The 24,885-nt window shown below is 35.6% G+C and overlaps 1 protein-coding gene across 3 annotated transcripts in view; it reads left to right on the top strand.

Moving 5' to 3' along the window:
• The window catches only part of LOC131801970 (protein peste-like), a 54,851-nt gene that overhangs the window by 4,136 nt on the left and 25,830 nt on the right, over nt 1-24,885 (top strand). The window contains exon 1 of one of the 3 annotated variants that reach the window (XM_059121153.1): nt 885-1,049. The exons of the other annotated variants lie outside the window; for them this stretch is intronic. The gene's annotated coding sequence lies outside the window, so the exon portion shown is untranslated. Of the gene's footprint in view, nt 1-884; nt 1,050-24,885 lie in introns of those variants that run through there. 3 annotated transcript variants of the gene reach the window in all.

The raw sequence follows: 24,885 nt of genomic DNA, 5'->3' as shown, positions 1-24,885 counted from the left end.
TAAACCGGCTAACGCGAACCAAAGTTTTCTAAATTTGACACTTTTTGTATATAGCCGGCCTTCGGCCGGAGCTTGAGATTTTCTCCTCTGGGTATGTCCCACACCGGCTAACGCGAACCAAAGTTTTCTAAATTTGACACTTTTTGTAAATAGCCGGCCTTCGGCCGGGGCTTGAGATTTTCTTCTCTGGGTATGTCCCACACCGACTAACGCGAACCAAAGTTTTCTAAATTGGATACCTTTTGTAAGTAGCCGGCCTTCGGCCGGGGCTTGAGATTTTCTCCTCTGGGTATGTCCTACACCGGCTAACGCGAACCAAAGATTTCTGAATTTCATTCTTACGCAAAATATACCTTTTTTATTGAAAACATAGTTTTAATGAACTGGTTAGAATCGGGTTATGCGGATGGAAAGACCCATATCTCTGGACTCAGTAAAGGTATTAGCACAAATTGAACCTTTTTGGAAAGGTAGAAGTGTCAGCTATAATTTGGCATCAATTTTGTTGTCCCCCATAATGGACCCTTTTTTGACTTTTTGGGGGTTTTATAAAAAATCCGGGTCCAAAAAATCGATAATTTGACTATAACTTCCGAACCGTAAGATCTTACCCCATCATGTGACCACTTGTTGGATAGGTATTTTCATAAGCTTTCCAACGATACCCATATTGTCTATATCGGGTAAGTGGATCCGGGTCTAGTAGGGGTCTCGAACCCGGACTTTCGGGTCAAAAATCTGGGGTCCCAGGTCCGTCCCCCAAGAAAAAAATAGTTTCCCGGGATCATGGTTAAAATACCTACCACTGAAAAAATTTTCGAAAAAATTGAAGAGTTTTTACTAAACTAGAGTTAAGCCCTGTTGACACTCAAAACCACTTTTTCTACTGTCAAAGTCAAGTCTAGTCAGCAAAAAAATACAAGACCAGAAATTACCAACAACAACACCATCCAAATGTGGATTAATTTTTATTTGCCATAAAAATTTATGGGAAAGAGCAACAACAACACCACCAACAACATAAGTATTTCGATTTGTTTAATAAAAAGGTATGAGTAATAGAAAAGTTTGTTCATATTTTATAAGTCAGAACTTTAAATATTTTAAAATTGGAAAATTGATATAACGCACCCAGTTGAAATACATACATACCTATATATGTGTGTTTGATTTTGAATAAATACATATGCATGCATATTCTGGTACAGTGGGGGACATAAAATGTTCAAAATAAGCCGATTGTTGACTTATGGAACTGGGTTCGTATCGTTTTGAAATGTTCACAATATTTTGACATTTTTACCGTGATTATTTTGGACTTGTTTTTTTTGGACCAGACTGCAATAATCCTAGACCTAGATACAGATCGACTGAACATATATCTATAAAATCTTGAAATTTGGCTTGTAGGTAGGTGCTGGCGAGGTGGGAGTAGTGGACAGAGCACGAAGCCGATCGGCTCGCAGTCGGCGCCGAGTTTTTTAAGTGATCTGAGCCCTCGCTGATGTATGCGGCTCTCATTAGCTCAAATTCGACTCAGTCTGCTAAGTCGAAAAAAAATATGCATACAGCATGTTTGTATAAATATGTCTATTAATCTTATCAATTAATAAACTATTATTCCTTAAGTCGAATGCACACTATTGATCCATAATTGACAGTGTGCACTCGAATATTAGTTCTATGAATATTAATTATATTCTACACCTCATAATGGTAAGGGTATTATGTCTTTGTGCACTTATTTTCTATTACAAAACCTTTGGCAACCTATTGTAACTTACGAATTTTGATGGAGTGGCAGTTCATCAAAAGTATCAATCAAAGATTTATAAAATGTGCCAAAGTAATATTAACAACTATTTTTTTAATGAATTGTGTTAATGCAAAGAGAAGCAGACTGCATCGCGCAATATTAAACAAGTTAAAAAGAAAGTTCGGCCGGGCCGATCTTTGAATATCCTCCCCCATTTGGAAAGATTTTTTTTAAAACTCACAAAAATAAAATCCGTTAAAATCTTCAAAATACCGAATGTAGCCGTTATATCATCGCGCAATAATAAACAAGTTAAAAAGCTGTAAGTTTGGCGGGCCGATCTTTTAATATCCTCTTCCATTTGGAACGATTTTTTTCAATTTTCAAAAAAATAAAATCCTTTAAAAATTCTGTTAAAATCTTCAAAATACGCGTGCAGGGTCTACACGACGACATTGACCTGCATAGGCAACTTCTGTCATAAACCATTACAATACTCAAATGCGAAAGCCCAAAAAAAATCAATGAATAATGTAGCTAATATACCAAATATAGGGAGGTACTGATATACTATACGGAGACCTGGACCTGCAGACAATTCTCTATCACAGAATGTAGTTTCCTTTACAAATTTCAAATACGTAATTTGAAACTACTCCGGTGTATAATGACGCTAAAGTCGTAAAAATGCGGAATGTTGGTAGGTACCGTTATGTGGGGGCTATACGAAGACGTGAACCTGCACAGACAATTTTCTATCACAGATTGTAGTTCCCATTACGAACTTCAAATACGTAATTTGAAACTACTCCGGTGTATAATGACGCTAAAGTCGTAAAAATGCGGAATATTGGTAGGTACCGTTATGTGGGGGCTATACGAAGACGGGGACTTGCACAGACAATTTTCTGTCATGGGATGTAGCATCCATTTCGAACTTCAAATACCAAATTTGAAACAATTCCGGTGAATAATGTCGCTAAAATCATCAAAATACCGAAAAAAAGGGAGGTACCGTTATAGGGGGGCTATACGAAGACGTGAACCTGCACAACAATTTTCTATCACAGATTGTAGTTTCCATTACGAAATTCAAATACGTAATATGAAACTACTCCGGTGAATAATGACCCTAAAATCGTAAAAATGCGGAATATTGGTAGGTACCGTTATGTGGGGGCTATACGAAGACGGGAACTTGCGCAAACCATTTTCTGTCATAGGCTTTAGCATCCATTTCGAACTTCAAATACCAAATTTGAAACACTTCCGGTGAATAATGTCGCTAAAATCATCAAAATACCGAATATAGGGAAGTATTATATGGGGGCTATATGAAAACGTGGACCTATATGGCCCATTTATGAACTTAATATACCCTTATGGTGAAGGGTATAAAAACTGTGTTTGGAGATGGGTAATATCGGTCCACTTCTTCTGGTACCTCCCCCACAAAAGGTCGAAATTTTCAAAAAAAAGAAAAAAAATACTGCCCAGAAAGAGAAATCATAATCCGATTTTGCTCAAACTTTGTGAATCCTAATATTTGTATCAGGTGCGAAAATGGACAATATCAGTGCACTCCATCAAGTACCTCCACCACAAAGGGTAAATTTTTTTTTTATAATTATAACTCTTACAAAATGTGATGTAAGTGTCTGATTGTCTTCAAATTACACAAACTACAATATTTTTTTATCAACCCTAGATCTGGTATGAAGATGGAATATATCGGTCCACTCCATCTGGCACCTCCCCCAAAGTAACATCCGATTTCATTCAGACTTACTACATCTCAATATTTCCATAAACACAAGATCTGTTATAAGGGTGGTAGAGATCGGACCCTAACTTCTGGTACCTCTTCCACAAAGGACCAAAGTTTAGAATAACAAAAACGATCATAAAACCTGAAACAAGCATCAAGCTCTCTTCGAATTACATACATCACAATATTTTTTTAACCCATGTTCTGGTGTAATCATGGAAAATGTCGATTCACTTCTTTTGGTACTTACCCCACAAAGGGTCGACTTTTTGAATATCCATGAAGCTTACAAAACGCGCAATTAACATCCGATACTATTGAGACTTGGTACATCTCAATATTCCATAAACACAAAATTTGTTATAAAGATGGTGGAGATCGGACCATTTCTTCTGGTACTTCCACCGCATTGAGTTCAAGATTTCGAAAAACAAAACGCTCAAAGAAAGCGAAATAAGTATTCAAGTCGCTTCAAATTTTACACATACAAACAATTTTTGCCAGTACAAGATCTATTATGAAAATTATATATGTCTGTGAACCCCTTCTGGTACCTCACCCACAAAGGGTCACAATTCTCCATACTTTTATCTGTCATAACTTGTGCAACAAGTCAGCGATTCTTTACAATTTGCACTATCTTAATTGTTTATCTTCACCAGAAACCTGATATGAATACAGAATTTATGACTTCGGAAAAAATTGGATATAAATGTTCGATTTTCTTGTAATTTTGCCCATTTCAATATTTTCATCTGTATTAGACTAGTATGAAAATGGAATACTTCTGGCGACTATATCTAGTAACTCACCCACATTTTAACATTTTCTAAAAATTATCACATATCTCATATAAAGCGAAGGAGGTAGTCGGTATAGTCCGAATCTGGCACGTCACAATATTTATATCATATTTATTTATGTAGGTCCGATACGAAATGAACAATATTGGCCCATTCGTTCGGAACTTACTCCACAAAGGGATACCAATTTGAATAATCAGCGCAGAAGTCAAAATTTATTTAAATAATCGAATATTGGCTTTTATTTCTTGAAAATCTCAAATAATTGAACAAACCCCAACAAAGTTATTTGGGATTAATGGTAGAGATCGGACTGAATTATTGTTGCAGAAATAATCCGGTTTAAGAGTATATTGAACCCTGTTTTCAAACGATCATAAAATATACTGATTGCAAGCATTACTTAGGCTTACAGAGTGAGATGAAAAAACAGCAACCAAGTTCAGACTGCTGTCATGTCTAAGCCACTCGTGTGACAGCTGTTAAAATAATTCCAGTGACAGCTCATTATATTGTTTACAAGCGTACAAAAGCATTTTGGTGAGCATTTTCCAGAAAAAAAGTTATTCGTGATAGAATCCAAGCGTGATAGTGTGATTTCTTTAAAATTGACTGGAAAATCACAATTGGCTATCGTTAGAGCACTCCAGCATTTAAATGTGAATAAATCTTTGGTAGTGTATTCCGACATCAAGGAAGTGGACGGAAGTAAACAGCAGCATCAGCAGAAATGGTCGAAACCCGCATCTGTCGGTAAAGGCAACTAATGGTTTTTAACTTGTTAACTATATCATCCCCTAAATGTTTTGCAATAATCGAACAGTGTTGGCTTGTTTGTTCGGGATACCGTAGTATTTTGTTGTTGCAAAATGGTCAGGCTTTATCCCTTTATTGTTGTTTTTATAAAAACAACATTTGTTCATTAATGGAGAACGATGGTAATGTTTACCAGGGGGTAAGGCAGGGAATACCTAGGTTTCGGAAAGAGCCACCAATCCTCATCAGTTCCCTTATTTTTTTGTCTGGGATATTCTCCCCAGAAGTTATTTAAAAAAAAAATTCTATGACAAAAAACATTTTTTCAATAATCTCTAAAAAATGTATACATCCAATCCGAGCCAAATCCTGACCCCATATCAAATTTAGTGAACATAGGGCTATAACTGTGACCTGTAGAGAGTACAAATTATCATGGATGTGGAGAAAGACATACATAGCAAGATTAACTCAGCTCGTCGATGCATCGTTCATGAACTCAAAAAGACGTTTTTTTTTATTGATATTTTTTTTTATCTATGACGAATCCTTCTACATAATTCTCCTTTTTTTGCAATATGTAGAATTCAAGAAGTAATAGCTTTTTTACGAGGAGTTTGAGTTTATGAAGCACTTAAATAATTCAAAACATGCTTGGCCTTTTACAGAAATTTAGCACTGACATCTGGTGACCTCTTCGCAAAAATTGTAATTCGGGTAGTAGTTTTTTCGAATCTTTTTTTTTTTTTGATGTGTAACACGCTTTGGGTAAATGAGCGATATGATGATGTGGGTCTAGGTTCAATATTTTGGTAGGGTATATTATGTTGACTTACAAATTTTGTACCGCACTGTAGAAATATCATGCTCACACCAATGATTTTTATGGGAAGTTCGTTTCCCGACGGCTAACGCAATGAGACGCAAACAAAAAAAACAAACCAAAAACAAAACTTACGATCTCTTTAGTGTTGTTGCTATCAATGCTTCTTCTTTTTCTTGCTCGACTATTTCGCCTATTATTTTGGGTTTTTTTCGTGAGTTGAGACATTTGTTATCTCTTTATCGTTTGGATGAGTGTATGTGTGTGTGTGCAAATCTACAAATTTACTTTGATACGTCACCCCTCTCTCATTTTCGATTTGATTATGTTCGGGCCTTATGCTTATTCTTAAGTACAAACAACATAATTTCTCAGCACCCGATTTGTTTTGCTCCCCATAAAGAGGGGCGTTTACATATTGGCATATTAATTATGGTTCGAATTGGACAACCAGTCAGCCAGCTAGGCAGCAAAAACAAAAACGCCAAATAAAAAAAATCGCCAATGCAAATTTTTTTTTTTTGTGAAGGTCGTTGTTATTTTGTTGCACCAAACAAACAAATGTGACATTTTATGTGCGATCACACGGGCGCGCTCTCCCACCACAATAAATAATTTATGAGAGAAAACAGTGAGTAATTTGTTTAGCGTATTTTTTGTTTTTGTGAGAAAAAAGCAAATGAAATAATCCTCAACAGGTGTCTGAAACGAAAAATAAATGCGTATTTTGTGGGAGTCGTAGTGGTTCCGCATAATTTTATAATAAATAATATAAAATACTTTTTTTTTATTCGGAATTGTAGATAGGCTTTTTTAAACTATTTCTGGGTACAGGAGAACCTAAGAAAGAATTTTATTCTTGGGAGATCTATGGCAGATCTTCTTCACACAGAATTTGGATTGATTGATTGATAGGTTGATAAAATTTTACTCAAATGTATATTGTGTCTGCAGGACTTTTGGTATTGAAAATGGACCATGTAGGTCTACGTTTTGGTATAGCCCCCATATAATGGTACCTCTCTATTTTCGGTATTTTGGTGATTTAAGCAACATTATTCACCGGAAATGTTTTAAATTTGGTATTTGAAGCCTATGACAGAAAATTGTCCATGCAAGTCCACGCCTTCGTATAGCCCCCACATAAAGGCACCTCCTGATAATCGGTATTTTGATGATTTTAGCCGAATTGATGACATTTATCACCGGAATTGTTCCAAATTTGGCATTTGAAGTTCGTAATGGATACTACAGCCTAGGACAGAAAATTGTCTGTGCAGGTCAACGTTTTGGTATAGTCCCCACGGTACCTCCCTATATTCGGTATTTTGTTGATTTTAGCTACATTATTTAACTATTTTTTTTTCAAGTTTCGTATTTGAATATTGTAATTGCTTATGACAAAAGTTGCCTATGCAGGTCCACATCTTCGTATAGACCCCAATATAACGACTATATTTGGTATTTTAAGGATTTTAACAGAATTTTTAACGGATTTTATTTTTTTTTGAAAATTTCCAAATTCGTTCCAAATAGTGGAGGGTATTCAAAGTTCGGCCCGAACTTACAGCTTTTTTACTTGTTAAGTAAAGGTACATATAAAAAGTAGCGATTATTAAATCTGAGGCGATGTTTGAGCTTGAAGGTTCTATTTTTTTTCAAGGCCTGTTGCAGGTAGCAGGAGAAAGACTCCAACCGAAATATGAGTTATCCAAGGAATTTGTAGAGAAACTCGTCGAAGTCCGGAACTTTTTCGAACTCGTGATCTTAACTCAGGGTTGGGATTATAAAAGTTTTTCCAAAATCATATTTTACTTTGATATTCAGAGAAAAAAATTATCAGGTTCTTATTTCATAATAAAAAGAAGGCATGCCGCTATTACCTTAAATTTCGAACTTTTAAATTTTTTTCTAAAAAAAAAGTTAAAAGGTATCAGTCGGTTTTCCCGACAGATGTATAGCCTCAGCCAATGTTTGATTATTTAAATATATATTTTGACTTCTGCTATGATTATTCAAATTGTTGATCCTCTAGGGAGTAGGTTCCGAAGGAATGGGCCAATATTGTCCATTTCGTAACGGACCTATATAAATGTTATATAACTATTACGTCGTGCCAGGTTTAGACTATATTGGTTACTTCCTTTACTTAATATGAGGTATGTGATAATTTTTAGAAAATGTTAAAATGTGTGTGAGCTACCAGATATAGTCGGCCGAAATATTCCATTTTCACAATTTGTGAATACAGATGAAAATATTGGTATGTGCAAAATTTAAAGGAAATCGAACATTTTCTGTCCAATTTTATGCGAAATCATAAATTTCATATTCATCTCAGGTTTCTGGTTAAGATAAGTATTTAAACATAGCCAGTTGTACAGAATCGCCGACTTGTTTCGCAAGTTATATCAGATATAATTATTAATGATTGTGACCCTTTGTGGGTGAGGTACCGGAAGGGCTTGGCAGATATCTATCATCTTCACAACAGATTTTGCGTTTGGAAAAATGTTTGGATGTGTGAAATTTGAAAAGAGTTGGATGCTTATTTTGCTTTCATTGTGGCATATCTTGAACCCTATGTGGGGGAGGTACCAGAAGGTGTAGACCGATATATTCCATTTTTACAGCAGATCTTGTGTTAGTAGAAATACTAGTATTTATGGAATATGAAGAGAACCGACAGCTTTTTTCAGATTTTATAATCGTTTTGGTTATTCAAAATCTTTATCCTTATGTGGGGAAGGTACCAGAAGAAATGGTCCAATCTCTAACATCTTTACAACAAGTATTATGTTGATGGAAATATTGAGATGTACCAAATCTGAATGTAATCGGATGTTAATTTCGCGTTTTATGAGCTTCATAAATATTCAAAATTTTGACTCTTTATGGGGGAGATACCAGAAGGAGTGGACCGATATATTCCATCTTCGCAGCTGATCTTGTGTTGGTAGAAATAATGGGATGTGTGAATTATGAAGATAATCGGATGCATATTTCGGATTTTATCATCGTTTTGGTTATTAAAAATCTTGAACCTTACGTGGGGGAGGTACCAGCGGGAATGGTCCGATCTCTACCATATTTTTAACAGATCTAGCGTTGATAGAAATATTGAGATGTAGCAAGTCTAAATGGAATCGGGTGTTAATTTCGCGTTTTATGAGTTTCATGGATATTGAAATGGAATCGGGTGTTAATTTCGCGTTTTATGAGTTTCATGGATATTGAAAATGTTGACCCTTTGTGGGGGAGACACAAGAAGGAGTGGACCGATATATTCCATGTTCACAGCAGATCTTGGGGGTAGTAGAAATAATGAGATGTGTGAAATATGAAATATTATTTTATCATCGTTTTGGTTATTAAAAATCTTGAACCCTATGTGGGGGAGGTACTAGAAGGAATGGTCCGATCTCCACCATCTTTTTATCAGATTTTGTGTTGATAGAAATATTGATATGTACCTAGTCTGAATGTAATCGGATGTTAAATTCGCGTTTTATGAGCTTCATGGATATTGAAAATGTTGACCCTTTTGTGGGGGAGGAACCAGAAGGAGTGTAGCGATATATTCCATTTTCACTTCAGACCTTGGACTAATAAAAATATTGTGATGTCTGAAATTTGAAGATAGTCGGACTCTTACATCACATTTTATAGGAGTTATAATTATTCAAAATGTTCAGCCTTTGTGGGGGAGGTACTTGATGGAGTAGACCGACATTATCCATTTTCGTACCTGATGTAGCACTGATGGAAATATTAGGATTTGCAAAGTTTAATAAATCTTAACACCAGACCTTGGGTTAATAAAAGAATTGGGATGTGTGAAATTTGAAGACAATCGGACTCTTACATCACAGTTTATAAGAGTTATAATTATTCAAAATTTTGACCCTTTGTGGGACAGGTATTTGATGGAGTGGACCGATGTTGTCCATTCTTGCAACTGACGTAGTACTGACGCAAATTTTAAGATATGCTAAGTTAGAGCAGAATCGGATTATCCTTTCTCTTTCTGTGCAAAAAAATATATTTTTTGAACATTTCGACCTTTTGTGGGGGAGGTACCAGAAGGAGTGGACCAAAATTGTTCATCTTAACACCAGACCCTGGGTTAATATAAATATTGGGATGTGTGAAATTTGAAGACAATCCGACTCTTACATCACATTTTATAAGAGTTGTATTTATTCAAAATTTTGACCCTTTGTGGGGGAGGTACTTGATGGAGGGGACCGATATTGTACATTTTCGCACCTGACCTAGCACTGATGCAAATATTAGGATTTGCGAAGTTGGAACGAAATCGGATAATTCTTTCTCCATTTGTGCAGTAAAATATTTCCTTTGAAAATTTCGAAGTTTTATGTGGGAGGTACCAGAAGGAGTGGACCAATATTCCCCATCTCGGAACTCGATCCAAGTTTGATAATGATATTACGATGTACCAAGTTTGTACCAAATCATATAATCCATTCGAGAGTTATCGTGCCCACCAGCCACAGATGGACGTACACCTCAAGATCGACTCCCAATGTCCTGAAACAGATTTGGTCCAAAGAGACCTAGAGTCTTAAACCGTCATTTCGATGAGACACGTTTTATCCGTATCAAATGATATATACCCCCGTCTAGCCATATGGCTGAGGGTATAAAAAGGACCTTTAGCACCATGAAATGCCTTATCTAAACGATTTTGTCTGGAATTTGATATTCCTGTCAATTAAAAATGGCGCCACACCGACACATTTTCAATTTGATAAGAATCACGAATTACGCTGTGAAATCGGAAAATCATTATTATTATTAATATTAAAATGACTGGGATTTCTTTCAATGCTAATTTGATAATCATTCGTTTGATTGATGCGCTTGGAAAAATGTTTTTTTAATACAAAATGCTAAAAAATTGCAATATTAAATACAATGTAGTGGATTTATTGGAAAATCGCCATAGAAACGAAAATTGATTAGCAAAGGCAGGGCGGTATTGCATCTGAAATCAAAGGGAAATCGATTTTTAAGATTTTGAAATCAACAATTAAATAAATAAATCAAAGAAAATTAATAGGGGTCTGGGAAGATCAACGAATAAATGGAACCCTAATTTCTATATTTTATTCGAGTATTTAGCAAAATTCTGATTCGAAATAAAGATTTAAATTCCTAACAAAATTCCAATTTAAAATTCGAATTTCAAATGTAACTTGATTGGAATTAACTAGAAATTTCCCCTGATTTCTACGAGCTTTACAATTCATGATTCATGAATATGCCTTCGTTTTGATCGTCTTATCAGTTACAGGGCCTATAAATATGTATATATGTAAACAATTAAATAAAAAATAACAACTGCGAAATGTTCAATTATCACACGTCGTCTGGCTGATTCACTTTGGAAATGTCGTTTTATTTTTCTTGGGGGTGGAAGGGGATGCGATTCGATTTTAGGAAATCAGAAGGTTGACAATAGAACATCAGCTTAATGTAGGATGTAAAAATTGCAGATAAATAAATTCCAATTTATGCCGGTAATTTTTAAAACTTTTGAATATTCGAAATTTCATAAAAGGTCCATTTCCGTTTGCCTTTCAAATATTTACATAATTGACGTCTACAGGATGAGATGAAAAAACTGCAACCACCTTCAGACTGCTGTCATTTCTTAGCCTTCAATCCGACTTCTGTTAAAATTATTCCACTGACAGCTCATTATATTGTTCACAAGCGTACAAAAGCATTTTGGTGAAAATTTTCCAGAAAAGAAGTTATTCGTGATAGAATTCAATCGTGATATTGTGATATCTTTATATTTGGCTAGAAAACCACCAGTGGCTATCGTTAGAGCACTCCAGCATTTAAATGCGAATAAATCTTTTGTGTCTCGTACCGTGGCTCATTACCGTGATACTGGTAGCGTAGCCCGACGTCAAGGAAATGGACGGAAGAAAACAGCAACATCAGCAGAACTGGTTCGAAAAGTAAAGAAGCGACTTGATCGAAACCCGCGTCGCACTGGCCGAAAAATGGCTCGTGTGCTGAACATATCGGAATATTCCATTCGGCAAATATTGAAAAATAAGCTCGGGGTAAAGCCATTGAAATTCAAAAAAAAGGGCAAGAACTTACACCGCAACTGAAAAAAATAGACCCAAAAGAGCTAAAGAGTTGCTTCGCTTGGCCGAAAGTGGTAAACTGCCGAATTTTGCCTTCTCCGATGAGAAAACATTCGTTGTCCAGCAGTTTGTAAACAATCAAAATGATCGGTTGGCCACCAGAACTCAAGCGCCGGCCATGGTCATAGTGTGGGCCGCCATAACAACCGATGGTCGCTCTCCGTTCGTATTAATCGACCGTAGAATAAATGACGAATGTAATCGCAAAAATATTCTGGAGGGTGTATTAAAGCCTTGGGCACGCAAACATTTTGGCCACAGACCTTGGACATTCCAACAGTCCTCAGCACCATCGCACTCTGCACGTGCCACCCAAGAATGGTTACAAAATGAGGTTCCTCGCTTCATTTCCAGCGCACAATGCCTACCAAAATCTCCGAATACCAATCCGTTGGACTATTGGGTCTGGAGTATTTTAGAAAGCAAGGTTGGCACTAAAAAATACCAAAGTGTCGATCACCTCAAGCAAGCGCTTCGCCAGAAATGGGCCAAAATACCGCGGAGCAACATTCGGGCAGCGTGTGACGGTTTCATTGGCCGTTTGAAGCCCATAATTCGAGCCAAAGGTGACCAATTCGAACAAATCTAAACTTATTCTAAAATTTGATGCTGTTTCCGACATTTTTTTCATTCATTCAATAAAATTAAAAAAGTAAAAATTATGACTTTGTTGCTGTTTTTTTATCTCACCCTGTATTTATATAATTGACGTCTATATTGTTTTTCAAACCCCTCAGTGGCAAATGTAACATTTATTTTTGTAAACATTTCCATTTCGAATTACAAAACTCCTCCTCCTCAGAATAATTTGTTTTTTTTTTCTAAAAAATCAACAACAACAACAAAAAAGTGTGAAAATATTTTCCTACATTTTGAATGAAAATAAAATGTAAACAAATTTCGAATGACTGTTTGACGTGATCTTGACTCTGAATGAGCATATCTTTCTGCTGCTGTCGCTTTGCGGTTGCCGGTCCACTTCAAGTGGCAATTGAGGAATGATGTAAAACGACGGTATTGAAATTCTGTTTTGCCACGGTGTTGAAAGGAATTATGAAATCTGCGGGGCATCTGTTTTATATTTCAATAAAACGCAACAAATTATTTAATCTCAACCCACGATCATTCAAGATCAAATTTCCTAATGTGTGTTAATCAAAATCATTCGAGAATTAGATGCATCCCCCAAGAAAAAAAAAAAAAAAAAAAAAAAACAAATAGAGACTTGGGGTGAATGTGTGCATAACTCATCGCCTGGCTTGTATACATGTACATACATATAGGTAAATATGTGCATTTTTGATAATTGTTTGTTTGTTTATATTTGAATGTATATCAACGGCTAAAGGGCGTTGCCATTTAGACGAGATAGACAAAATAATTGTAACATGCAGAGGATTACACTGTGCAACAGAATTAAATAAATTCCGAAAATACCAAAAAATCTGAAAAGATTATGAAAGTTGAAGTAAAAATAAGAGACATTTGCATTCGCTATTTGCTTATACACTTAACTTCCCATGACGAACTTTAGTCATGGGGAGTTAACTGAAAAAAGCGGGGAAGTAGGGCAGATTTTCACATTTTTGAAATTTATCGAGTGGAGATTCCTTGGAATCTATGCATTTTAGGTATATAGTGTCATAGGAGATATTAATGGCAAATATGCAAGGAATATTTTTATAAAACAAATTAACACTCAGCCATTAAAGGGGTCTTTTAGACACTTTTCTTCAAAAACGTTAAAAAATGCCATTAAAATGTGCTCGTATACAGGGTGAGATGAAAACAAGTGAAAAAACACAAAGTTCGGCTGGGCCAAGCTTTTAATACCCTCCACCTTAGGGTAAAGGAAACATTAGAAAAAATGTGGCAAAAACCACTAAAATTCCGTATATCGGGAGGTACCGTTATATGGGGGCTATGCCAAATCGTGGACCTACACATGCAATGTTTCGCCACACGAACTAGGACCCATTATGAACCACAAATACCAATTTTTAGACAAATCAGTGAAAAAATGTGCCAAAAACCTTCAAAATACCGGATATTGGGAGGTACCGTTATATGAGGACTATACCAATACGTGGACCTATACTACAATGTTTCACCACCGGAGCTGGAACCCATTATGACCAACAACTACCAATTTTCAGACAAATCCGTGAAAAAATTTGGTAAAAATCATCAAAACACCGGATATCGGGAGGTACCGTTATATGGGACTATACCAAAACGTGGACCTATACTACAATGTTTCACCACACGAACTAGGACCCATTATGACCCACAAATACCCATTTTAGACAAATCAGTGAAAAAATGTGGCAAAAACCTTCAAAATACCGAATATCGGGAGGAACCGTTATATGGCTATACCAAATCGTAGACCCATACATACAATGTTTCGCCACCGGAGCTGGAACCCATTATGACAAAAAATACCAATTTTTAGACAAATCCGTGAAAAAATATGGGAAAAATAATCAAAATACCGAATATCGGAGGTACTATTATGTGGGGGCTACACGAAAACGTGGACCTATACATGCAATGTTCCGTCACCGGAGCTAGAACCTATTATGACCTACAAATACTAATTCTTGGACAAATCCCTAGAAAAATGTGACAAAAATATTTAAAATACCGAATATCGGGAGGTACCTTTATATGGGTGCTATACCAAAACGTGGACCTATACATGCAATGTCTTACCACATGCACAGGGACCTGTTATGATCTACAAATACCAATTTTCAGACAAATCGGTGAAAAAATGTGGCATAAATCATCAAACTACCGAATACCGGGAGGTACCGTTATATGGAGACTATACCAGAACGTGGACCTATATATCTCATTTTCAATAACAACCATCTTAGACACAATATAAATTGCTCTGCTAAATTTTGGCGCTCTACGTCAAATAATGTGGGCTGTATCGTGATTTCAACAGACAGACGGACAGACAGACGGGCATCGTTAAATCGAGTTAGAATTTTATGCTGATTATGAATATATATACTTTATGGGGTCTACGACGAATATTTATGGATGTTACAAACGGAATGACAAAGTTAATATACCCTCCTTTCCAAGGTGGAGGGTATAAAAATTATATCGGAACCGTGTTTCACAAATTGGAAAATTCACTCCATTTGGCTGATATTAGCCATTATTTGCACAATAAACCTGAAATCGGTTTAAGGATATATATGGGAGCTATATGCAAATCTTAGCCGATCTCGTTAAAATTTGGCAAATGTATATCCGAGCTCTATAACATATCTGGTACCAAATATCATTCTTGTGGAGTGCATATTACGAATGTAAGGGACTTAAACACCAAATCGGATGAAACATATATATGGGAGCTAGAGGTATATCTGTACCGATTTTCACCGATTTTCACCAAATTTCATTTACTTGCTCCTAAACTTAATTCGGTAAAATGTGCCAAAATTCAGGTCTCTTGGACTGATATTGGCTATTTAGTGCACAATAAACCCGAAATCGGTTGAAGATATATATATTCAAAATACCGAATATCGGAGGTACTATTATGTGGGGGCTACACGAAAACGTGGACCTATACATGCAATGTTCCGTCACCGGAGCTAGAACCTATTATGACCTACAAATACTAATTCTTGGACAAATCCCTAGAAAAATGTGACAAAAATATTTAAAATACCGAATATCGGGAGGTACCTTTATATGGGTGCTATACCAAAACGTGGACCTATACATGCAATGTCTTACCACATGCACAGGGACCTGTTATGATCTACAAATACCAATTTTCAGACAAATCGGTGAAAAAATGTGGCATAAATCATCAAACTACCGAATACCGGGAGGTACCGTTATATGGAGACTATACCAGAACGTGGACCTATATATCTCATTTTCAATAACAACCATCTTAGACACAATATAAATTGCTCTGCTAAATTTTGGCGCTCTACGTCAAATAATGTGGGCTGTATCGTGATTTCAACAGACAGACGGACAGACAGACGGGCATCGTTAAATCGAGTTAGAATTTTATGCTGATTATGAATATATATACTTTATGGGGTCTACGACGAATATTTATGGATGTTACAAACGGAATGACAAAGTTAATATACCCTCCTTTCCAAGGTGGAGGGTATAAAAATTATATCGGAACCGTGTTTCACAAATTGGAAAATTCACTCCATTTGGCTGATATTAGCCATTATTTGCACAATAAACCTGAAATCGGTTTAAGGATATATATGGGAGCTATATGCAAATCTTAGCCGATCTCGTTAAAATTTGGCAAATGTATATCCGAGCTCTATAACATATCTGGTACCAAATATCATTCTTGTGGAGTGCATATTACGAATGTAAGGGACTTAAACACCAAATCGGATGAAACATATATATGGGAGCTAGAGGTATATCTGTACCGATTTTCACCGATTTTCACCAAATTTCATTTACTTGCTCCTAAACTTAATTCGGTAAAATGTGCCAAAATTCAGGTCTCTTGGACTGATATTGGCTATTTAGTGCACAATAAACCCGAAATCGGTTGAAGATATATATGGGAGCCATATCTAAATTTGAGCCGACTGTCAGCAATTTCAATAGGATTCGTCCTTGGGCCCAACGAATATTGTTTGGAAAATTTCATCTAAATCGAATAATAAATGCGACCTGCATTTTGTTTACAAAAATACGTGGGCAGGCGGATGGACAAAGGGACTGACATATATATATATCGTCTCAAAATGTGATTCTACGAAGATCCTCAAAAGTAACTATGGGTCTATATCGCTACCTTATCCATGTTACAAACAAATGCATAAGACCCTGACCGCAGTGTTGTGTAGGGTATGAAAGCCCGAAAAGATATCCTTAATATTTTGCAATTTTTTCTCAGTCTTTTTTCGAGTAGGTGCCTGAAAGTAACATAAAATTTCGTTGTAGGTAAAAACTGTCAAAGAAAGAAATATTCAAAACAAAATTTCAATATCAACTCAGAATAAACTGTACGTCTAGGCATAATAATTTCTAAGAAAATAGATTTTGGAATTTATATTTTACAAGTGTTTGCGCTTTTTGCAGCTAAATTAATACATATTAATTCTAAGTCCAAATCTCCCACAAATACTGCATTTTTTGGCGAGAGTGTCAAAGGAAGAAATATATTTCGTCAGATTTCATTATGAATTTCTAAGCAAAGGAAATGTGTAAACTTAATATTTACAATCAAATCTATGATCCAATTTTGGTTTACAAAAACCTTTTTTACATTCGAAAAATTGTGGTCTTTTTCCGAATTTGCTTCCAAGTTTCCTAAAGTTGCATTATGCAGCATCCAATCAGGGTTTGGAAGATTTAATATGGATGGATTTTATAGTATTCGGTTTTTGGGTCAACGCCAAGAAAAACGATTTTATGGTTTTCAGACCATACTTTATATTTAGAGCCTTTATGTAGCCTTGACCAACACAAAATATATCTCAATATTTTGATCTGTAGATCTATGCAAAGAAACGTTCTACAGGTATTTGTATACTCTACACCACAAGGTGGTCAGGGTATTATGTCGTTGTGCATTTGTTTGTAACAGGCAAAAGGAAACAAGATAGACCCATAGTTCCTTTTGATGATCTGCATAGAATCAGATTCTGAGTCGATTTATGCATATCCGTCCGTCCGTCTGTCCGTCTATCCATGTATTACTGTAAACAAAGTATAGTTCGCATTTATTGCCCTATCCAGATGAAATTTTGCACAGGTCATTTGTTTGGCCAATCGACGAACCCTATTGAAATTGGAGATAATCGTTTAAAACTTAGATATAGCTCCCATATATATCTTCGTCCGATTTGCCTTTTATTGTGCACCAAACGTGTACTATCAGCGCGAAAAGTATGGAATTTTGCACGTACGATCAGATTGGACCTCAAAATAAGTATGACAAATTTGATCGAAATCGGTTCAGATATAGCTATAGCTCCCATATATATTTTTCATCCGATTTGTTATTTTTGTCCTCCGCAGCCGTAATATGCACTTTGTAACAACAATATTTGGGGAAATATATCAAATACAGCTCAGAAATACATTTGCTAGATTTTATCGAGATCGGTTCAGATTTGCATATAGCTCCCATATATAACTTCGTCCGATTTACTTTTTATTGTGCATCAAACGTCTAATATTTGTCCAAATGAGATGGAATTTGGCACTTACGACCGAATTGAGTCTTGAAGTTAGTGTGTCAAATTTGGTGAAGATCGGTTCAGATATAGCTAGAGCTCCCATATATATTGATCATCCGATTTGTTATATTTGTTACCCACAACCGTAATATGCACTCCGTAACAACGATATTCAGGGAAATATATCAAATACAGCTCAGACATATATTTGCCAAATTTTATCGAGATCGGTTCAGATTTGGATATAGCTCCCATATATATCCGACTTCAAATTAATTGTGCATCAAATGGGCAATACAATTCCGAATTTGAGTCCTTTGAACTTTAAATTATAATTGAATTCTCCCATAAACACTTTTAAATGATATGTGGAGCTCTACTAAATTAGCAAAGTGGTGTAGGGTATCATAAAGTCGGCCCTGTCCAACTTTAAGCTTTTCTTTACTGGTTTTATACATAGAAGATCTTCTACAATTCTTTCATACATAGAAAATTTATGTCTTCCACATATATACATATCTTCCAAAAACAGAAAAACTTCTACAGGCTTTATATAAAATCCACCGTTTCAATATATTCGCACCATACTGTATAGCATCTCGCATTGTTGAATCCGTTTTTTTTTACTTCTCAGCGAATGCGCTATCATCTGGTTTCGTGACACGAACAAATTGATTTGATGAAATTGAACGGCTATGGATGGCAAATCTAATTAATAAGTTTGCAACTCATCAATTTTTCTCGTTCATTTCAAACAAATGCATTATCACGCAAATTGGGTGATAAATGAACAGACCCCCGAGAGTATTTTAGAGAAACAAAGTTGTTTAAACAGATGTCAACATTTATTTTAAAATTTAAATTGAGAATTTACATTTAATTGTTGATAATTTACAGAAATGAAAAAAATTGCAAAGTTTCAATTTCTTTTTTTAGTTAAATCACCACGGTCGTATTTAAATCAGTAAAACACGTTTTACGTGGGCAACAAACAGAAAGCCTTTGCAAAATGTTTTTTGTTTTCTTTGCGAAAAATTTACATCGAGCTGATAAGTGATTGGATAGAAGGGTTGGGTGCCTGGGGGAAGTTAAGTAGGGGGGCACTCATTTATGAGGGACTATAAAAATATATGTGTGAAAGACGAGGTTAAGTGCTAAGCGTGTCCAATATTATACAGGGTTGCCAAATGGTGTTATTTTTCAAAAAAAAAAAAAAAATAATAATAATAATTAGGGAAATATTCAACAGGGCTCTTTTACGAAGAGGTTTTTAGCAGCCATAAACAAATGTATTTTATACCCGACACCACATAGTGGTAAGGGTATTATGTCTTTGTGCATTTGTTGGTAACATGGCGACGGAGGCGAGATCGACCCAAAGTTACTTTTGAGGATCTTCATAGAATCACTTTCTGAGTCGATTTATGCATATCAGTCCGTCCGTCCATCTGTCCATGTCTTTCTGTGAATAAAATGCAGATCGCATTTATTATCCGATTTAGATGAAATTTTGCAAACAAGATTTGCTTGTCCCAAGGACGAATCCAAAAATTGGTGAGAATCCGTTCAAAATTGGATATAGCTGACATATATATCTTCAACCGATTTCGAGTTAATCGTGCACCAAATGGCCAATATATGGCAATAATTTGGCACATCCGACCAAATTCATACTATATAAATATATGTGTGTCCAGTTTAACACTGGGTTGCCAAATCTGTGCCCTTTTACGAAGAAGTTTTTAGCAGCCATAAAAAAAGACATTTTTATAATCTACGCCACCTAATGGTAAGGGTATTATGTCTTTGTGCATTTGTTGGTAACATGGAGAGAGATAGACCCACAGTTACTTTTGAGGATCTTCATAGAATCACTTTCTGAGACGATTTTGCATGGCAGTCCATCCGTCTGTCCATGTCTTTTTGTGAATAAAATGCAGATCGCATTTATTATCCGATTTAGATGAAATTTTGCAAACAAGATTTGCTTGTCCCTAGGACGAATCCAATTGAAATTGGTGAGAATCCGTTCAAAATTGGATATAGCTGACATATATATCTTCAACCGATTTCGAGTTAAATGGCCAATATCAGTCCAAATGACCTGATTTTTGGCACATCCGACTGAATTCAGTCCAGAAGAAAGTACATGAAATTTGGTGAAACTCGGTTCAGTTATAGCTATAGCTCTCATATACATGTTTCATCCGATTTGGAGTTTAATACCCTCACATGCGTAATATGCCCTCCAGAAGAATGATATTTTGTTCCAAATTACTCATGGAGCTCAAAAATACCTCTGTCAAATTTCATCGAGATCGGTTCAGATAAGAATATAGCTTCCATATATATGTTTCATACGATTTTGGGGTTTTAAGTCCCTCACATGCGTAATATGCACTCCACAAGAATGATATTTTGTTCCAAATTACTCATGGAGCTCAAAAATACCTCTGCCAAATTTTCGAGATCGGATCAGATTGGGATATAACTCTCATTTATATATATTTATCCGATATCAGGTTTATTGTGCAACAAATGGCTAATATCAGCCCAAATGAACTGAATTTTGGCAATTCTGACTGAGTTCATTTTGGAAACAAATACTTCAAATTTGGTGGAAATCGGTTCAGACATAGCTATAGCTCCCATATATATGTTTCATCCGATTTGGGGTTTTGAGCCCTTCGCATGCATAGTATACACTCCACAAGAATGATATTTGTCGAATTTTATCGAGATCGGGTCAGATTAGGATATAGTTCCCATTTATATATGTTTATCCGATTTCAGATTTTTTATGCACCAAATGCCTATATCAGCCCAAATGGCCTGGATTTTGCCCATTCGACTGAATTCATTCTAGAAAAAAATACTTCAAATTTGGTGAAAATCGGTTCAGATTAGCTATAGCTCTCATATACACGTTTCATCCGATTTGAAGTTTTAGTCCCTCACATGCGTAATATGCCCTCCACAACAATAATCTTTGGTATCAGATACAGCTCAGAAACAAATGTTTAAATTTATGTTAAGATCGGTGCGGATTTGGATATAGCTCCCATATATATCTTTATACGATTTCAGATTTTTTGTTTAAAAAATGACTAATATCAGCCCACAATGTCCTGGATTTTGGCAATTCCGACTGAATTCATCTTAGAAACAAGTACTTCAAATTTGGTGAAAATCGGTTCAGATATAGCTATAGCATCCATATACATGTTTCATACGATTTTGGGGTTTTAAGTCCCTCACATGCCTAATATGCACTCCACAAGAATGATATTTTGTTCCAAATTACTCATGGAGCTCAAAAAATGCCAAATTTTATCGAGATCGGATTAGATTTGGATATAGCTCCCATTTATATTTTTTTTTTTTGTGCACCAAATAGCTAATATCATCCCACAATGTCCTGGATTTTGGTCCATCCGACTGAATTCTAGAAACAAATTCTTCAAATTTGGTGAATATCGGTTCAGATAAAGCTATAACTCCCATATACAGGGTGAGATAAAAAAAACTGCAAAAAAATTCAAAAGCTAAAATTTTTACAATTTTTTTTTTTTTTAAATTTTATTAAATGAAAGCTAAAAATTTCGGAAATAGCATCAAACTTTGGAACAAGTTTAGATTTCGAATTGATCACCTTAGGCACGAATTATGGCCTTCAAACGGCCAATGAATCCGTCACACGCTGCCCGAATGTTGCTCTGCGGTATTTTGGCCCACTCCCGGCGAAGTGCTTGCTTGAGGTGATCGACACATTGGTATTGTTTAGTGCCAACCTTGCATTCCAAAATTCTCCAGACACAATAGTCCAACGGGTTGGTATCCGGAGATTTTGGTGGTCATTTTGCGCTGGAAATGAAGCGAGGAACCTAATTTTGTAATGATTCTTGGGTGGCGCATGCTGAATCCGATGCTGCTGATTCCTGTTGGAATGTCAAAGGTCTGCGGCCAAAATGTTTGCGTGCCCAAGTCGTTAATACAACCTCCAGAATATTATCGCGATAATATTCGGCATTTATTCTGAAGCCACGGTCGATTAATACGAACGGAGAGCGACCAACGGCTGTTAGGCGGTCCACGCCATCACCATGGCCGTCGCCTGAGTTCTGGTGGCCAACCGAAGGTGCACATTTTCAGCTGACCTCTTTGGCACGTAAACACGATCATTTTGTTTGTTTACAAACGACTGGACAACGAATGTTTTCTCATGGGAAAAAAGCAAATTCGACAGTTCACCACTTTCGGCCAAGCAGCTCTTTTGAGTCCATTTTCTTTCTGTTGTGGTGTAAGTTCTTGCACTTTTTGGAATTTCAATGGCTTTACCCCGAGCTCATTTTTCAATATTTGCCGAATGGAATAATGCGATATGTTCCGCTCACGAGCCATTTTTCGGCCACTGCGACGCGGGTTTCGATCAAATCGCTTATTTACTTTTCGAACCATTTCTGCTGCTGATGTTGCTGTTTTCTTCCGTCCACCTCCTTGACGTCGGGCTACGCTACCAGTATCACGGTAACGAGCGATGGTATGAGACACAAAAAAATTATTCACATTTAAATGCTGGAGTGCTCTAACGATAGCCACTTGCGGTTTTCCATCCAAATATAAAGAAATCACATCATCACGCTTGAATTCTATCACGAATAACTTTTTTTCTGGAAAATTCTCACCAAAATGCTTTTGTATGCTTGTAAATAATATAATGAGCTGGCACTGGAATAATTTTAACAGCTGTCAGACGAGTAGCTTCGTAATGCGGCAGCAGTCTGAAGTTGATTGGAGTTTCATCTCACCCTGTATATGTTTCGTCCGATTTGGTGTTCAAGTCCCTTACATGCATAATATGCAATCCACAACATTAACATTTGATAGTTTTTTGTAAGGTGAGCTCTACTAAATACGCGTGGTGGTGTAGGGTATCATATAGTCGGCCCGCCCGACTTTTGGTTTTTCCTTAAGAAATGGGTCCACCTTCATATTTCTTGAAATGAATGGCAACTCTGGCCGTTATTAGCAGTAGTTAGATATGTTTGTATGGAACATTACCGAACAGATTGGTCGCATTAATTTACACATCTTGGTAGAGAATTGTTTGTGGCTGGCTACACAAGCTACATAAGTAGGCGTTATTCAACGACCACAATTGCTCTGACATGTGTCTCAGTTCTGAGACGATATTTACATCTCCTCTAATGACAATAAATTAACATCTTTGTAATTAGCTATTTCCAGTTATCTGTTTTGTAAAACATTAGGAATGCAAATACTAGATGAACTTTTTTTTTTGAGAGAGTGAGAGAGAGGGAGTTTTTCTCAAATCTGCAACAAGACTTTTTTATGAGTTTGGAATTGGAAAAATTCTAGAAAGTGTTTTATTTGTCGAGTATTTCGTGAGATTTGTATTTTTATTGGAAAATTCTAGAAAATATTTATTTGACAAGCATTTCGCCGATTACACCCCAGACATATGCCACTTTCTAAATGTATTTCAATTAAAATGAGCAATAAACAATTTTTAAATTATTGGTGCAGGGTATTTCTTAAATGGGTTCACTGCCTTTAGTTTTCTGGTTATACTTGTTGAAATGACCCTCATTGGCATTTTTTGTTTCTCTAAAAATACCGGCTGTTTCTTCGATTTCCACAACCAGTTTCCCATCGTTTTCAACTGCTGTGTATATTTAAGCACACAATATTTTGCGATTTTTTGAGAAAATATCAAATATTTTCATACTAAAATATAAAAAACTTATACAAATATTTCCAATATTTTATTTTATAAAATTTTAAATCCCATCACATTAAAATAATATTTACATAACAATAGTAATATTTTTTTCTAAATAGATTTCAATATTTGTGTTCATTTTAATTTCTTTTGTTTATTTAAAAAATTATTTGAATTTCTAGCAGACTGTCGATTTTGACACACCTCTATTGCTTGGGTTATTCAATATATAGGCTCATATCGCGACCGATGACGTGTTACGTTTTGGTTTTTTCATTCGAATTTTTATTCTCCGATTTTTTTTTCGCACGTCTCTAATTGAGTATAAATTTATTGTAAATTGAATGCTTTTGTTCGATACAAAAACACACAGTGCAAATGAAAATCATGAAATAAAAATAAAATAATAATAAAAAGTTTATAACAAAAGATCATTTAGTAGCTCATTATTGCAGAGAGTAGAGACACATTAGAGTGGGTAGACTTTGAGGAGGAAATCACTAAAAATTTTAGAAATAATAAATTTTAATTAAAACCTTAAGCTATTCACTTTATTCCAATATAGAAAAAATGAAACTAAAAAAATCTAACTTATAAACCTGCGGTCCATGAAAAACTTGCTTAAAAAAACCCAGAATTATTGCCTTGAGGGTCTTTGGAAAATTGATTTTAAATAAACTCACGATCCTTGAGGGACCTGTGAAAAATATCTTCTAAAAATTATTTAAAAAATTAAGGAATCTATAAGAAATATTCCTAAAAATCTACTATTACAGCCTAATTCACGATCTTAAAGGACCCTACAAAAATAATCCCTAAAATTTTTTTTTAGCGTCAAATTTTAG

This window comes from Musca domestica, unplaced genomic scaffold (genome assembly GCF_030504385.1).
Source record: "Musca domestica strain aabys unplaced genomic scaffold, Musca_domestica.polishedcontigs.V.1.1 19, whole genome shotgun sequence".
In the NCBI taxonomy this organism is placed as follows: domain Eukaryota; kingdom Metazoa; phylum Arthropoda; class Insecta; order Diptera; family Muscidae; genus Musca; species Musca domestica.
This window is presented reverse-complemented; position numbering and strand designations above follow the sequence as displayed.